The sequence below is a fragment of the Penaeus vannamei genome, chromosome 20, assembly GCF_042767895.1.
Source record: "Penaeus vannamei isolate JL-2024 chromosome 20, ASM4276789v1, whole genome shotgun sequence".
Classification (NCBI taxonomy): Eukaryota; Metazoa; Arthropoda; class Malacostraca; order Decapoda; family Penaeidae; genus Penaeus; species Penaeus vannamei.
In genome coordinates, this window is record NC_091568.1 from 17824829 (window position 1) to 17831172 (window position 6344).

At 47.4% G+C, this 6344-nt stretch overlaps 1 pseudogene; it reads left to right on the forward strand.

Moving 5' to 3' along the window:
• The first annotated feature begins 838 nt into the window (after nt 1-838).
• On the forward strand, nt 839-957 carry LOC113812155 (5S ribosomal RNA; annotated as a pseudogene).
• Nucleotides 958-6344: the final 5387 nt, after the last annotated feature.

The following is a 6344-nucleotide window of genomic DNA, read 5'->3' on the forward strand; positions in this document are numbered from 1 at the left end:
CTGTTAGGAGAACCTATTCAGTCGATACGTGCTTGCAACGAGGACGTTGAAGTCACAGAGGGCTTTACATACCTTGGTAATGCAGTTCATGTATCTGGGCTATCTGACCAGGAAGTTAGTAGACGGATTGGCCTGGCAGGAGGGACCATGAACTGTCAACGAGTATTTGGAGGTGCAGGTACCTATGCAGGACTAGATTACTGTCTTTAAGGTCTTGATACTGCCAGTTTTGCTTTGTGGAAGCGAAAACTGAACACTATCCAGTGCCTTGGAGACACGCCTCGATGCCTTTTGTAAAAAGTCCCTACACCGGATCATGTAGTACAAGTGCTCCACAATGACTTTCTCCAACCAACAATTTCATCATGAAACTGGCATGGGACCTGTTATTTGCATAATCCGGGACCGCCAACTCAGGCTGCATGGCCACCTAGCTTGTTTCCCTGTGGGTGACCCTGCCCATCAGATTTTCTCATTACAAGATAATCCTGGGTGGAGGAGGTCTATGGGAAGATCTAGGAAGTCACGGCTTGGGCAGCTCGACTTGACCTGTCCTGAAGAATTAGAGATGGGCCGAAGCTTATTTACATACATGTATATATATTTACATATATATATATATATATATATATACATGTCTATATATGTGTGTGTGTGTGTATACGAATGTCTATAAATATGTATATATATAAATATATACATATATATGTATATATTTATATACACACACACACACACACACATATATATATATGTATAGAGAGAGAGAGACATGTATATATAAATATATATACATATATGTATGTGTATATATGCAAATATATATACATATATACATACATACGATCATACCACGTTGAAAGCACCGCTTGTCGTTCGATCATCGAAGTTAAGCAACGTTAGGTCTGGTCAGTACCTGGATGGGTGACCGCCTGGGAACACCAGATGTCATTGGCATTTGTGGGTGGGTGCTTCATGCGCAGGATGGTGTGAAGCGATGGAGTGGTAGTCTAGTTAGTGTTAAGAACTTGCATGCCTTCTCGCTTACAGCTGCCAACGCTGGCTAGCCTAGTGCGCAAAAGGGAGCAGCACTGCATAAGCCTCCCCTGCCATTACATAGCCTCTCCATCATTGAGACTCCCTACAGTGCCTCCTCGTGGCCTCCCATGAAAACTGGGTACTTTGCGGTTCCAGGCTAAACTGAGGGGGATCTCGGAGCAGCAGGAGGCCCTAGAGGTACAGGGGCATGGCCCACCGGCGTGTGGACATGCCCTGGCCCTGTACCAACTCCTACCCCTAGGCCCCCTGGGGTTAATGGGAGGCTCGGGAGAGGTGGGCCTTGCAAGTCCTCCTCCCCCCAGATAAAAAAAAAGAAAACTTCGGCAGTGTTACATATATATGGCAATGCTGGGAGGACCCAGCAAGAGAGGCGGGCTGTGGATCCTGCTGGGAGGGCGACTTCCAGGACGCAAGTCGGGAGCGAGAACTACTTGTCCCGCCTGCGTTCTGATAGTCGCCAGCCCGGAGTGAAGCGTACGGGGGAAAGCCTTCGGGAGACCTGTAGGCAGATGATGGGTTCCACAGCCTGTCGTCCCCTTATATGTGGAGCAGCGTCGGCGGGGATGGCAGAGGTGGCGTCCACCCGGAGCGACTTCCCGAGGCTAAACCTCAGGCGGGGAGTCAGGGTGGGGGCTTGGAACATCCGTTCTTTTCGCCAGGATGATCGGTTGCCTCTGCTGTCGAGGGAACTGGGGAGGCTGAGAGTGGAGGTGACTGCTCTCTCGGAGGTGAGAAGACCTGGCGTAACGATCAGTGTAGGTGGCTTCATCTACTACTGGTCAGGCCGCAGCGACGGTCACCATCTACAGCAGACTCCAGCCCTCAGTAGTAGAGGTTACTCCAGTCAATGAGCGTATAATGGTAATGAGACTGAAGCTGTCTTTTGGCTTCATGTCTCTTATTGCTGTGTACGCTCCTACCGATGCTTGTAAACTTGATATGAAAGACATGTTCTATTCCAAACTAGCGTCTGTGTCAGACAGGTGCCCCCAGCGACATATTCGTGTTGTCCTGGGTGACTTCGATGCGGTATCTGGCTGTGATCGAGCTAGCTAAGAGATGTCTGTCGGTCCCCATGGTTCAGGAGCTGATACCGGCAGTGAGAATAGCCTCCTTTTCCGGGACTTTGCTAGGTCCCAGAAATCGAGGATTTCTGGTTCCTGGTACCAGCGCCCAGACCCACATCGCTGAACATGGTACAGGGATGCGGGTAATGCAGCCAAGGAGATCAACTAAATACTTGTTAGCATTCGTTGGAGGATCCTCCAGAATTGCAGGGTGTATAGGAGTGCCGAGTTCTGTGGCACCAATGATCACCCCAGGGTGTTTCACTTGGACAGGCTGAGGGAGGAGGAATGTGCCCAGGGGTTTGCTGAGGCAGTCTGGTCGTTTCACAGTGCTCGAAAATCTGACAGACCCTGTACTTCTGTGGGACATCTTCAAACGTGAAATGCTTGATGCCGCTCAAAAGACGATTGGTTCAGTTAGGGAGGATGCCTCCGCCCTAACTAAAGTTAGTGGGGCAATCTCCGAGCTGAATAGTGGTAAAACAGCTGGAATATGCGGCATCCCAGCTGAACTGTTATAGGCTGGTAGTGAACCTAAGGCACGGGGGTTGCATGCCGTCCTGGCTGCCATCTGGCGGCTTGGTACCGTTCCCCCTGACCTGTTGAGGGGTGTGGTCATCCATCTCTGGAAGGGGAAGGGGGACCGATAGGACTGCAGCAACCACCGAGGCTTCACACTGCTCGGTATACCAGGCAAGGTTCTTGCCCACATCCTTCTGAGACGTATCAGAGATCACCTACTGAGGCTTCAGAGACTGGAGCAATCTGGATTCACTCCTGGTAAGTCAACAATAGACCGTATCCTAGCGCTTCGAGTCATTATAGAGCGTCGTCGTGAGTTCGGGCATGGGCTGCTTGCAGCCTACATTGACCTCAAGAAGGCATTCAATACGGTGCATAGGGAATCACTCTGGGAGATGTTAAGACTGAGAGGAATTCCAACAAGGATTATTGGACTAATAGCAAGTCTGTATACTGGTACTGAAAGTGCTGTAAAGTGTGGTGGGGGCCTGTCAAGCTTCTTTCCTGTTAGTTCAGGAGTGAGGCAAGGCTGTGTCCTTGCACCAACGCTTTTCAACACTTGCATGGACTGGATACTAGGCAGAGCTACTGTTCAAAGTCATTGTGGAGCAACTCTGGGCAATGTCAAGGTTACCGACCTTGACTTTGCTGATGATGTTGCCATTCTATCTGAGTCTTTGGAATCCTTAGTGGTGGCTCTCGATGCATTTAGTAATGAAGCGAAGCCCTTAGGTCTAGAGGTCTCCTGGACCAAGACCAAGATCCAGCACTTTGGTGACACATTAGGAGAACCTGTTCAGACGGTACATGCTTGCGGCGAGGACGTTGAAGTCACAGAGAGCTTTATATACCTTGGTAGTGTAGCTCATAACTCTGGGATGTCAGACCATGAAGTTAGCAGACGGATTGCCCTGGCAGCAGTGGTCATGAACTCTCTCGACAAGAGTATTTGGAGATGCCGGTAACTGTGCAGAAGGACCAAGCTTCGTGTTTTCAAGGCTCTGATAGTCCCAGTTTTGCTATACGGTAGTGAAACATGGACACTATCCTGAACCTTGGAGTCTCGACTTGATGCCTTTTGTAATAGGTCCTTGCGCCGGATCATGGGGTACTGTTGGCGGGACCATGTGTCCAACCAACGGTTGCACCGTGAGACTGGCACAGGACCTATTACCTGCACAATCCGTGATCGCCAACTCAGGCTTTACGGCCACCTGGGTCGCTTCCCTCAGGATGATCCCGCCCACCAGGTTGTTTCTGTTCGAGGCAGCCCTGGTTAGAAGAGGCTTGTAGGTCGACCTAGGAAGTCGTGGCTTGGGCAGATCGATCAAACCTGTTGTGAGAAGCTTGAGATGGGCCGAGTCCCTGCCTGACGACTTGCCATGAGGGATCCTCGCAGGTACAAGCAAAGGGTGGATGCGGCTATGCGCCCCCGTCGGGGTTAGGTCTGCAATGATGATATACATACACATATATGCATACACATATACATCATTATCATCATCATGGAGCTAACGCCGACGGGGCGCATAGCCGCATCCACCATTTGCACCTATGAGGGTCCCTCACAGCAAGCCACCCAGGGTTATTTCGAGCAGAGACAACCTGATGGGCAGGATCATTCTGGAGGAAGCGAGCCAGGTGGCCATATAACCTGAGTAGGCGATCACGGATTGTGCAGAAAATAGGTCTTGTGCCAGTCTCACAGTGCAATCGTTGGTTTGACACATGGTCCCACCAACAGTACCCCATGATCCGGCGCAAGGACTGATAAAGAAGGCATCAAGACGAGACTCTAAGGCACAGGATAATGTCCATGTTTCACTGCCGTATAGCAAAACTGGCATTATCAAGGCCTTGAAGACCCGTAGCTTGGTCCTGCATAGGTACCGGCATCACCAAGTACTCTTGTTGAGAGAGTTCATAACCCCTTCTGCCAAGCCAATCCGTCTGCTGACTTCCTAATCTGACATCTAAGAGTTATGAACTACACTACCAAGGTATGTGAAGCTCTCTGTGACTTCAATGTCCTCGCCGCAAGCACGTACCGACTGAACAGATTCTCCTAGCAAGTCCCCAAAATCCTGGATCTTGGTCTTGGTCCAGGAGACCTCTAAACCCAAGGGGTTCGTTTCATTACTAAATATATCCAGAACCACCACTAAGAATTCCAGGGATTCAGATAGAATTGCAACATCAGCAAAGTCAAGTTCGGTAACCTTGATATTGCCTAGGGTTGCTTCACAATGACTTTGAACAGTAGTTCTACCCAGTATCCAGTTCATGCAAGTCTTGAAAAGTGTTGGTGCAAGGACACAGCCTTGCCTCACTCCTGAACCAACAGGAAAGAAGCTCGGGCCCCCACTGCACTTTACAGCACCCGCAGTACCAGTATACAAACTTGCTATTAATCTAAAAATCCTTGGAATTCCTTTCAATCTCAGGATCTCCAAGAGTGATTACCGATGCACCGTATCGAACGCCTTCTTAAAGTTGATGTAGGCTGCAAGCAGCCCACACCCGAGCTCTACAATGACTCGAAGCACAAAGATACGGTCTATTATGGAGTTACCAGGAGTGAATCCATATTGCTCCAGCCTCTGTTGCCTCAGTAGTTGGTCTCAGATACGTATCAGACGGATGTGGGCGAGAACCTGGCTGATTGCTGCAGTCCCATCAGCCCCCCTTCCCCTTCCAGAGAGGGATGGCCTCACCCCTCAACAGGTCAGGGGGAATGGTACCGGAGCTTCAGATGGCAGCCACCGGATTCACTAACGCACTTACGATGGTAAAATCACTGGTAATTATAATTACCATGGTAACCAGATATTGGTGGTATTCACTAACAACTTGCCATCGAGTTACCATGGTAAATTTTACCAGTGGTCAGAGCACTGGCAACTTCTGGGAAGACGATGTCATCACGTGTTATCTCGTCAAAAAATCAATATCTAAGAAAAGTTTTAGGTCTGTTTATACACCTAATGCAACTAATATGATGGCAAACACATATCGCAATACGGGCATAGTGAAGAAATACAAATTTCACATGAAATTAGCGAGAATAAAACCCACACAAATTATCGTAAAATTAAAGTCCTATATCCTACAAAAATGCATGGAGTCAATATATAAGTAAACATTTGAAGAATTCTTCTCCGACATAATTATTAAAAATGATATAGAAAAAAACTACCTTGATGATATATAAACTGGCAATACCAACGTTAAACGAGTATAGCAATTTCTGTGTCTGTCGGCATTTTGACAATAAACTCCAAAGTGCATGGGCAAGATTAAGCATGAAATATTTCTTTTGACGACAGATAGCGATTACTAAAAATTTGGGTCCGGTTCTTTGTTAAACAATGGTGAAAAATAAATTTATATATAAAAACTGTTTGGACTAATATCAATAATAATTATTATTATTAATAGTATATTAATGTGTTTGCATTGGTTCCTATCTATACAGTAAATATCTATCCCACATGGTGGATATGATCGAATAAATTTATTCATTTTTTTCTACATGTGCTTAAATAGTGTTTTAGATTTGAAGATCATTTTAAAAAGCTCGCTGTGTTTAGTTCTGTTTACATGTTACGTGATTGGCCGAAGCAACCTAAAAGATATTGCTTTACTGTACACACACACACACACACACACACACACACACACACACACACACACACA